Here is a 12,326-nt window from a genome sequence, read left to right on the forward strand (position 1 = left end):
AAATGATAAGAAAAAGCAGACAGATGATTAAGCAAAGATATTGAGATATACCTTACAGTAGAAGAGTATATAATCTAATTAACAAAGCCAAGGTATTTGCAGTTTCTTCTTCTTGCTTGATGATCACCTACTGGCTACTATTCTTCACACTCTTCCATATAAGAAAATACTTCAAAGTCCCATTCGGTTCGTTCTTGCCCATTCGGTCCATTTTGGTCTTACTTTTGTCTATTTAGTCCATTCTGATCCTTCGGTCCACTTAGGTCCATTTCGGTTTACTATAGTCCACTTCAGTCTACTTTGGTTATGCTTTGGGCGGAGAAGTTTGTGTAGATAGAGAAGCTACTTTATTGGCAATTATGTCATATTTTTAGTGTCATGTTAGTAGGTTTTTTTTTTTTTTATCAAATTACATTTTTCTTATGTTATTAAAGTCTTGTATTTTTTTTTTCTAATATTAGTGATAAATTTACTTGTATTTGCTTTCTCTTTAGATCATTCAAAACATATAGAAGATGAACCGTTTATAAGGAGTACTAGAAACAAATTCTAACTACAAATTATGTTATTTAAAAAATATCTTGATTTATATAATAGTTGAATGTAAAATGTATTATGTTTCCTAAAAAAAATTACAAAATTTAAACATTTTCAAATAACAAATATAGATAATTTTTATAAAAAAAAAAATCTATTATATTATATCAACTATAATTTGTTAAAAAATAATCATACCATTTTAATAAGAGTTTGAGACTAACACTTACAAATGTTATCTACAATTTTCAATTTTCACTTAATAAAAAAACAAATCGTCAAATTTTTTCTTGTATCACACAAGTTAACTACTAGTTATTAGTAAAAAAAGATAAAAGATAAAGTAGAAATATCCAAATATCAAATATGCCTTATAGTAGAAGAGTACATATTCAAACTAACTAAGCTAACGTAGCATGATGGTCACCCTGTGTACTTCGGACACTTCCATGTAACAAAATACTTCAAAGTAGGACAAGAAACAAGCATACACAATATTACTTTATAAATTGATAACTAGCAAGTACCTAACGCAAATAACTTAAAATTTTGATATATAATAAAAACATTTTTAAGCTTTGAAGGCCCCTTACATGATAACAAACCCAACCAGTACTTCATACATAAACGCAGCGCAACAGCTTCTTCAAGTCAGCAATCCTTACCTCCAAAGCCTCAAGCTTAGCCATTGCCCTTGCACTGAACAGCAAGTGGTCAAGAAGAACATCCAAGTCAGAGCCAGGTTGTACCATCTCTAGCTCTCACTACATTGCCCCACTCTAGCAACCTAGTCTCATTGGTGGTGTCCAAACTTGAATGGTGCACGTCCATCAAGACCTCACACAGCAGGTTGATCATAAAATGGTCAGTGATTGCTCCAATCTTGAAGCCTGCAGTAAAGTCACCATAACGTCCCACTAATCGATCCAGCAGAATGACAGTCTTGTCGAACATTAAATCAACGAAAGTCAGCTTGAGGGCCTTCCAATGACCAAAACCGAGGGGCAAGTCTAGCACTGTATCTTGTGTTTGAACCTCTCCATGAAAGCTTCCAGTTCTGTCGTGGTAGATGCAGCCATATTACCAACTCGCGTCAACATGTCTGAGTCAAAGCTCAAAACTCTCTCTGATAAAGCAAGGCCCTGAGATGCATGCTCATTAACCACATGAAGAAGAAAATCCTGGCAAGAACCAAAAGAGAGGGGAAGTCATAATTGTAAGATCTTACCTCCTAGAAGCAAATCTCCATTCCAACAGTCTTTCTGTTGGCTTTTCTCATCTGCAGCTGTAAAAATGACTGCTACTCAAGTTTCCTTAAGAGTAACATTATATGCAAACAAAAAGGTTTTGCTCCAAAGGCCTAAATCCGGAATCGGATCTGTAGCTAGCATTACCAGAGTGGCATCTGAGGTCTTTCTATAGGCTATGAAGTGAGACACCTTTGAATAACTATCAACCACAGCAAAAATAGAATCCCACTGCTTGGGCTTCTCCCCAGAAATACACCCAATATGTGTGTGTGTATATTCTTAGTAGTGTTCAAAAAATTGATATTTAGATTAGTACCGAGTATACAAATAAATTCCACTTCTTAACACAAGCAATTTAAGTACTTTCGAAATTACATCCCTATAATGACAAACTTGATAACCAGTCATTCATATTCAAACAACAAAAAGATAGGAAAAGAAAAATTTACAGCTATACATAAAGCCAGTTGCCAGGTTTCCTATTCATATGTCATTGCTCGACATTTTTTCATCTTAACATCCATGACATGTTACATTTACATTGTTGATTAGAGCCTGATCTTGAAGCATTTGTGTGTACGAATTGAGTATAGAGCTTTGTAAACAAGGACAGAGCTTTAGTGAGAAGAGAGAGGGAGCTCTGTCGCTCTGCGTTATAGAGACTTGCCATTCTACCTATGGAGCTTTCTCAATTAGCTATCTTGTACCACCAGAATGTAAGACATGGATATTGAGGTGCATCGTTGCTTAACAGCTTTGACCAGTATAAACTACACTTCTCCAATAGGTTTTGACTGCACAAGTTTTACAAACAAGTTGTTGCTTCAGGATGAAGGGGACTAAATACCAATATATATATATATATATACACACACACACTTATAATCAAAGCGTGGGAAATAAAAAATTTTCAACAAAATTTATTTCAGCAAATAAAACGGAAATTTTTTTATTTTGACATCAAAATGATTCTATCAATTAAAAATAATCATTAATCAGCAAACAATAAAAAGTCTTAGGCTCAAACTCATCCCAAGATCAATCTGGTTTTTTGATTCCTCGTCCACAAATTCTAGAAAATTCTCAGAAAGGAATACACTATACAGAATATCATAGAAAATTTTCTGTGTGCTGGATGTAAGACCATTAATGCAATGTAGCATTATGTTGAACTGAAGCCAAAGGAAAAGCAACAATATTTACCAAAATTCCAAATTGTGCAAGATCAAGATAAATTAGCAATTCATTGACTATATTTAAAACTTATATAACTACATGGTGGAATGATGTCGAGCAATTTTATTGGAATAATATAAAAATTCATAGTGATGATTAATCACACAAAGAATATATATATATATATATATATATATATATATATATATATATATATATATATATTTAAAGCTAACGGAAAAGCACCTTAATTATGAGGGAAAAAAAAAGAAAGAAAATAAAATAAAAACGCAGACCTGCAATTTAAACCTGATGATGAGGAGAGTATAAAGGACATTAAGGGCACAACTGATGAAATTTGAGGTCAATCTCAAATCTTCATCGCTATAAAACTCGAAACTGTAGTACACAACACCATCTCCATGCTTGTAACTTCAAACGATCTCTGGCTACAAACAAAATGAGCTTCATTTATGATATGAATCATGAGTGACAACCATACCCAACAGATTAATGTGGAGAAAGATATATGAAACTAGATAGTAGCATGTCAGATAGAGAACCTAGAAAGCCAGCAGAGGAATAATGAAGCACCAATTCAAGAAAATTTAAATATTGGCAATATTAGTATGTAAAAAGGAAAAACTTACTTACCTTGGTAGTTCAAAATCCATGCTCACATCCCAAAGTGCTCACCGAATATCCTTTCTCTGTCCTCAGTGGTCTATTGTAAAGAAAGGAATGTTTTCAAGTGGCTGGGATTTAGGGCTTATTTAGGTTAACAGGCATCATTAGAAGTAATTAGAATAATAATACTTTTAATCACAATGGACATCAATGACAATGATCTAAAGTGAATATATAGTAGCTTAACCTTAAATTGAAAGAGCTATAACACGTTAAGAGGAATTTCAAAGTTTATGCATTATGCAAGGGATGAGCACCATGAGCTATACATAAGCAATCTAAAGACTAGTAATAAAAAGGTGACTAATAGGGAACAGACTATATCCTGCAGCACAATGCTAATTACTACAGTAAAGTTTACTACTATACCTTGCAACTTGTTCAACTCATGCAAGATGAGGAGCATTAAAATAACCCCGAAAATATAATCCTAATTCCTTCAACAAAACAGACCAAAGACTTTATTCAAATGAGAAGCAACAATTAGTATGGATTTGACAATCAAACAAACAAATGGGAGTTTAAGGAAAAATATACCATATCATATATTTTGAAAGGCATTATCTTCGTCACTTTCCTTTGTGAGTGGTGTCAAGCTCAGGCTCATTTCCTTCCTCAATTGAATCCTTGACGTTGCTGATGGGGTTTCCACTTTGAGATTGATCTTATCTTCTTCATCCATCGTAAATAATCTGTCCATATGGTATATGCTAATCTGTTGGTCTAATGCTATTTGTAACAACTAGAGGACTTTGTCTATGATCTGAATTCATGTATGATAAACAGGAGAAGATTGTTTTTTTATTCAATAATAGATTACACCATGAGATGAGCAAGATATGACATTGTCAATGATTTCAGGAGGTCTAGCTGCAAAATCTTTTGACTGTACTCTTTAACACAAGTTACAAATGTATAGATTATAATTTTGTAGCAACATCTTAATATCACATGGCCCGTCCTTTCAAAATCAGAGAACTTAAAAAACTCCAATTTTAGCTCCATAAAACAAAAACCCCAATAAAATGGTAAATCAATTTACATTACCTCATAAACCACAAAAGCATCTCTTGACCTATGTCTATTAAGTAAAAAGGATGAGATTCAAATAAAAAACTATCAAACAGATATACTGGAGCTGTTTGCAAGGTTGAGGCAGCAATGAAAAGTTAAATATTAAAGTTACCATAGCAGGGAAGATCTTTTTAGTAGATTCCTCGATCCTGAATGCTGTAGACAGTTTTAAAGGTGCCACTAAAACCTCACGTTCTCCCAATTATGGTGCCATAAATAAAATTTCAGTCATTTGCATAACCATTCCCTCTTAAGCAAGCTGTGCTTACCTATATGGACCATGGTTTTGAGTTCAACCTGCAATAATAACCAGTTAAAGGAATGAGAGTATAAACAGATACCATAAACCATTTTGACAAGATTTGCAGGTAAGATAATTTTGTAGCACTAAACATACACTAGCGCAACTTCTAGGATCGCTACCTCCATTAAAAAGAAAAAAAAAAAGCTAACAGTGTTCGTTGGCTATGGATTGTTTTGCATTCCCCAATTTTCCTCTATAGATTCTGTAATAGCAAAAAATGAAAGCCAATTTCTATTTTCACTAAATTTTATTCTTTATTTAGAAAATACACAATGATTTAAGCCATAATTAATTACTTAGAAAACAATCCATATGAGATTACAGCCCTCCTTTAAGGAACTTTCTTTACAATTGTTAGGAAGATATCAAGGTAAGCTAAAGTGCTTCTGAAGGCTAATTAGACAAATGCTAAGCAACTAATAATATTCAAGTCAGATACATTGCATTGATGCAACTAAGCAAATTTTTGGTTTATGCAATATCTTCATTTTAGTTTTTAGCCGTATGCCTAAAAAAATCAGACATATACTCTTGGTACGGTTTCCTACATCTTGAAGGAAATAAACCACTGTGGAGGAAACTCCTTGAGTGAGACAGAAGGAAATAAAAAAGTGAAGAAGTCACAACAAACCAATAAAAAATTTGATTCACTACCAAGTATGTTTTTCTGTGATTGTTACTTGATCCAAGGTATTTGTAATATCTTCATATCTACTGGTGGTTGCTTCCCCCACTTTGCACTCTTCCATGCCATGAAACATTTCAGCCCCTAAGGCAATGAAAATGTACAAAATTATAGTAAGAACTTGATACAAAGCAAGTACATAACCCTATACCAATAAGACTAGATGAATTAAAAAAGGTTTACACGGTTTGAGCTATGGGGTCGTCCCTATTTCTTCTTAAACTTGTTGAATGAAAAAAAGATTCAAGCATTCAAAACATTCCAAGGCCCTTAAGGGTTGGAAAAAAAGGTTGTTAACCATGGATTAAAAGGCAAACACAATGGCATCTGAGAAAGAAAAAAGAGGTATATAAATAAACCTATAGGTGAATCAGAATTGAACTACCAAGAACAAACAAGAGTAAAATGGCTTCAATTCCATCTTCTTCTTCTTCTTTCCTTACACATATTAGTGACTAATTCTGGTAGTTCCAGTTTTGAATGTCATTCCACATTGGGTGACTAACAATGATAGAAAGAAAAGCAAGCATTTCTCATCTCATCCCCCTCCACTCCTGGTGGTAACATTCCACTCTCCCGTCTCTTCCACTACACAAAACTCTTCAATCACTAAGACAAGAAATCCACACACCTTTGTTTTCATCAATCTCCTCAATGTATAACACTAAACCATGAAAATTAGCAAACTAAATTCAAAACCTAAAACATAACGTTGGAAATTACATAAGCCGAAAACAGGTCAATTACCTAGCTCACCATGAATATTTTGAACTGTTCTATACTCAAATCCACGGACAGTGGGCCAAGACAAGATCGCTTCAAAGTTTACATTAGCTAAGAATTAACAATTACAGAAGTACATGTTTCAAAACATTAGGTTCATCTTTGTTAAAGTCAGATCAATGTGGACAGAACCTCAATCAGTTTATAGAGTCACTCAACAAATTTATGGAGATTAAGATATCCAATTAAAGCATTAGCAAATTTTTAGTTATTTCCGCATAAAAAGTCATTGATCTTATAATCTAAAGGTAAATGTTAAAATCTTATACTATGAAGTGCAATCAGATCTTATTATTTAATACATATATCAAAAGCACGCACAAAAAGGAACATAGGACTGAACCGTTGGTGTCAGTGTCTGAGATTTTGGCCAAAATCTCATAAAAATTAATTACCAATTGTATTTCTTTGTTTTTTGGGGAATTTTTGACAGACAAGTAGGAAAATTAATTGATATTTAGTGCTAATAAAAAAGAAGAAGAAGAAGAGTTAGAAGAAGTTACCATGACTAGATCAGACTTGCATTACTGAATAATGCCGAGAATGAACTTCAGCCACACACACACAAATCATCTTTCACCATTGTCATCCAAAAATCTTGACTCAAAGCTAAAATCATGAACCTAGAAACACAGAAATCATAGGTCCTCTTCTTCAGTGTCCTCTTTTTTGTCTTCATCATCTGACTAGAGAAAGGGCCAAAGCTGCCCAAAAGAAAACCATATGAGTTATTTAAACTATTAGCAACGCCCATGTAAATATTAAACTATTAAAGACTTAGAAAGAGGTAGGCATTTGAGTTGTTTTCTCTATGTCAATGAGTAAGATTTGTTGCAGTGATCATTTTTTATTAGTTTAAACAATTTTAGATACATCACAAGATAACTGAATCTAAGCAACCACATGCTTTGCTAGTTATGTGAATACTGCAAAATACAAATCACCTAATTCAAAGTAGTCAGAATCTAATTAAAGTTGTTATTAAATTTTTAATCTGTGGGTTTGTTTGGCAGTCAATTAGAATATTAATTGACAAATTTAGCAAAATAAAAGAAAAGTCCCAGGTACTAGATTTGACAAGCAACACTGAATCAAGCCAAGAATGGACTTTGCCAACACACACAGTATAGACAAAAATCATCTTTCACCATCACCATCATCTAAAAATCTCTATTTGAAGCTAAAATTCCTGAACCTAGAAACACAGAGATCACAGGAACCATTTTAGTTCATCGTCTTTCTACATGAACCAAAAGAAAACTATATGGGTTATTTGAGATTAGTGTTATATCCACAGCCTTAAATCAAAAAAATGAGGAAAACCCATATAAATAGGAAATTGTAAATGAAATAGAAAGATATAGGTAGACATTGGATCTGTTTTCTGTCTATACATACACAAATGAACGATATTTTTAAGGATATTCATTTGGATATTTATTAAGCAATTTTAGATAAATCACAAAATAACCAAATCTAAAAAATAAATCGCCTAATTCAAATGACTGAGAACCAGATAAATTCATCAACAAGCGTTTTTTTTTTTTTTTTTTTCCAGTGGGAAATTTTGGCAGACAAGTAAAATTTTTATAAATATAATATTGATATATTGCAAAATAAAAGAAGAAGCCGAAGGAAAAGAAGAAGCATCAGAAGAAGTTACCTTTGGCTCTGCCTCATATTCTCGACCGTCTCTTTGCACATTGATCCTATCAATCCATATGTTAGGAATGTGGGAAATCTTGGGCCACTCCTTTCCTGTCCCTCTTTTGCATCCTTCCTGGAGAATTGGACAAATACGGATCTCCAATTTCTGTAATGGAGTTGTACGAAGGAAGTTCGGCAGCGACTTTAACTCAAAGCAGTAGTGAATTCTCAAATCTTGAAGACGTGGCATAATAGTGAATCTTCTGATACAGTCTTCTTCTTCTTCTTCAATCCCATTCCATTCTTCCCAGTTATAGAATTTCTCAAATGAGAGAGATATCAAATTTGGGAATAGTGGTGTTATTATATCGCCTTTCTCCTTCTTTTCGGATTCTTCTATTCCCATAAATTCAACCCCTAACTTATTTACTCTTTTAATATACCACATATTTAATGATTTGAGGAATGGAAGTTTCCCCAAAGGAGGCAAACACTCAAAAGATGAATCATGAATTCCAAGTTCTTTTAAATTGGTTAAGGACATCATCCAAGTAGGAAACATTATCGGTGCCTTGTAACATACAATACGTAAATATTCCAAGTTAGGAGGTGGCTCTAAGGCATTCAGAACTAATGCATCTTTCTCCCTTCTTATTTCCTCACCATCCCATTCCTTAAATATTAGAATCAAAGTATGAAGGTTTATCTTCTTCTTCAGTTGTGCATTCATGGCCTCACATTCATCTACCTCACTTCCCAACCCAGATATTACAAGAGTCTTCAGGTGGTTCAAATTTATTAATTCTCCCAATTTACATCTTTCGCTATCATCCTTACCATTTACAATGAAATGATATAATGTTCTAAGAGAAGTCAATCTCCCAAACCCTCTTGGAAACTTTACATTTAAACAATTATTTTTGAAGCTCAAATTAAAATGTCTCAGGTTAATTAGTCTACTCATTCCCTGTGGCAATTTTTGGAACTTGTTGCCATCAATTATAATTTTCAAAATTTATAAATTGCAAAGATTACAAATGGTTTCAGGCAACGCATCTCCACGATAATTGACTAAATTGAGATACCTCAAATGTATGAAATTTTCCATAGCATCTGGAAGATTCCATACTGTACCACCAGATTTAAAATCCAAAGTTAATATTCGTAAATATCTAAAATGCTGAAATGAAGTAGAAAACATATAATCACTTCGATTTACAAAAATGAGGGTGCGCAAATTTTTTGCACTATAAATGGACTCAGGAAATGGGGCTTCTTTGTAAAATTTTAACTCCAAATGGCGGGCAGTTTTATAATCAACTTCGAACCCTATGTTAGAATTGATTGTGAAGCATACATTTTTTGACATTAATTGTGCAAAGTCATGCACTATGTCATGCATTTTGCACGTTATTATTTGGCCATCATTTTCATCTTTCTTAAAATCTTGGAAGAAAGATCGTAGGGCTAAATTTTCAAAGTACTCTCTGGCAATGATTTCCATCTCCATATTTGTCTTCGAGTTGATATATCCTTGTGCCATCCACATAAATACCAACTCATCTCTAGAAAAGACATAATCTTTTGGAAAAACAGCACAAAATGAGAAGCATCGTCTCAATGGTGAGGATAAATCATAATAACTCAATAACAACGGTGCATAAAGACTTTCTATTTCCCCAACTTCTAATTCCCACAAATTGCTATCCAAAACTCTCCTCCATTCTTCTATACTTCTCTTGAACTGCATTAGACTTCCTAGAGTCTTTGCAGCAAGTGGCAAGCCTTTGCACTTTTCTACAATTTGCCTACTGAGGCCTTCTAGTTGCTCACATTGCCTAGGATCCCTATTAAAAAATGCTATTTTTTTAAATACCAACCAACAATCTTCTTTAGACAATACCTCCAAATTAATCATGCTCCCACGTCCCATAATCTCCGCAACTCTACTTTTCCGTGTGGTGACTATAATTCTACTGCCTTGGGCAACATATTTGAGTGCAACTCTGAATGGCTCCCACATTGTGGAATCTTCCGTCCACACATCATCAAAGACAAGAAGAAACTTCTTTCCCCTAACTTTATTGCAAATTCTATCCAATAGACTTTGCAATGCAGTCAAATTGGGGGATTGATGTTCAATAGATTCAAGGATTTCTTTGGCCACCTTGCACTGATCAAAAGGGTCGGAAACACAAACCCACACTTTTATCTCGAAATGTGCATTCACCTCATTATCATTATAGGCTAGTTGGGCAAGAGTAGTTTTTCCAATACCACCCATGCCCACTAAAGAGATGACATGGGGGTTTCTTACTTCTTCACTACCCTTGCCCAATAGGATGCTCACTAGATCATCCCTAACTTTATCACGACCAAGAATTTCAGACACATCAACAAAGGAAGTTGTTCTTGGTCTCTCAACTTCTTCATTGCCCCTAGTCAATACAAACGTGTACACCTCTCCCTCTCTGTCAATCTCATCTAATTTTTCATTAAGTTCTTTTATCTTATGAGCAATATCATGATGCTGCAAAAGAGTAGGAACTGAGATGAGGGGCCATACCTTCCTTTTCTTAGCAGCACTGCTAGTTTCAGCTTTTTCTTCATCGTCTTTTTGTTGTTTCTCAATCTCTGCTTTGATCATGGCAGTGTTCCACTCATCCAACACGTCGTCTATCTGGTAGGATACGCCTTTGAGCTTATCTAACCAAAGCTTCACAGCTTCCTCCTTCACTTGCCGTTTCTCTGCATCGTTGAGCATTGCCTGGATGGTGTGGAATTTACTTTCAAGCTTCTGGACTTCTCCCTTGACATTAGCAATCGAAGTGAACTCTGAAGTAATGAGAGAACTAAGCTGGTCCTTGATAGCAGAAACAAGAGCCCAAGCCATAGTTAGAAGTTGGAAATGGAAATTTGTTTGGTTAACAAAACTGCACAAGAGTACTGAAAGAGCAAATGGCAACCGGTTGAAGAAAGAAGAGACCAAAGAGGAGACTAAAGTTATTCGGAAAATGATGTAGCCAAAATATATATTTGTAGGCTAGCCCTGCTTTTGGTTATATCTCAGCTTTTGGGTTTTCTTTTTTCTTTTTCTTTTTGGGAAAGAAGACCTCTTTTTTATTAGGTTAAAATGAAAACTGATTCTCTAATTTCCTTTAAATTTCATTTTAATTTTTTAATTTTATTTTTATTTATTTTAGTACTTTAAGTTTCAGATTTATTCAATTAAGGTCTTTTCGTTAACTTTTATTAAAATTTTAGATAAAAATATCTAAAAAATATTTTTCAATTATTAATTGAATTTTTTTAATTTAAAAATTTGAAGAAAAATTTATAAAATTGAAAAATTAACTACAACATATAAAAAAAGTTGGTAGAAAAGCCTTAATTGAATAAATTTGAAAGTTAAAGGACTGAAATGAACAAAAGTAAAATTATAAGACTGAAATGAAATTTAAAGAAAATTAGATGGTCAATTTTGCATTTTATTCTTTTTATTATGTACTATTCTATACTATTCTATATTGGCAATTGGTTATTTCAACATTTTTAAAATATTTTTTGTGAAAATTTTGTGATTATAAACTTATTATCTACCATTTTTCTTGGAAAGCTCAAACATGAAATGTTTAACCGTAATGACCGGTTTGATTCTTAGAAAGTTCAATGACTTCTTCTTTCAAGGTTTCACATAGTAACTTCCTTGACATTTAATATAGTAAGCATTAATTGTCACTTGGAAGAAGTTTAAAAGGTTTCACATGCATTTTAATAAATTTTCAGAAACTTTTATTTAATTCTTTACTGTAAGTTAACAAAAATATGGTGCACCTAGAAAAAGTGGGTTTTTAATTAATTAATTAATTAATTAAGCTAATAATAGAAATAAATAACCTAATTATTCGCTTTTTTTAGAGATAATTACAATATGCTATAACACCATATGCCAAATCGTTTCCCTCTTAGACTCTCAAGTACTTTGTGGATGTGAATGTGCCAATTCACCTAATCTTCCAAAACTTAGTCTAGGCTTACAATATGTTTTTGAACTATTAATGTTGCTTGTTGTAATTAGTTAATAATAAAGAAAAACTATTAGATACTCCCGGAGTACCATAAATACGTATTCCCTCCTCTCATATGAATGATGAGTACCATGAATTTAATTAGTAGAACCTAC

General features: G+C 33.3%; 1 pseudogene; it reads right to left on the minus strand.

Annotated features, from left to right (window-relative positions):
* Positions 1 to 883: 883 nt before the first annotated feature.
* LOC142627896 (putative disease resistance protein RGA3) lies at positions 884 to 11,172 on the minus strand (annotated as a pseudogene).
* Between the last annotated feature and the right edge of the window lie 1,154 nt (positions 11,173 to 12,326).

This window comes from Castanea sativa, chromosome 3 (assembly GCF_040712315.1).
Source record: "Castanea sativa cultivar Marrone di Chiusa Pesio chromosome 3, ASM4071231v1".
NCBI classification, from domain to species: domain Eukaryota; kingdom Viridiplantae; phylum Streptophyta; class Magnoliopsida; order Fagales; family Fagaceae; genus Castanea; species Castanea sativa.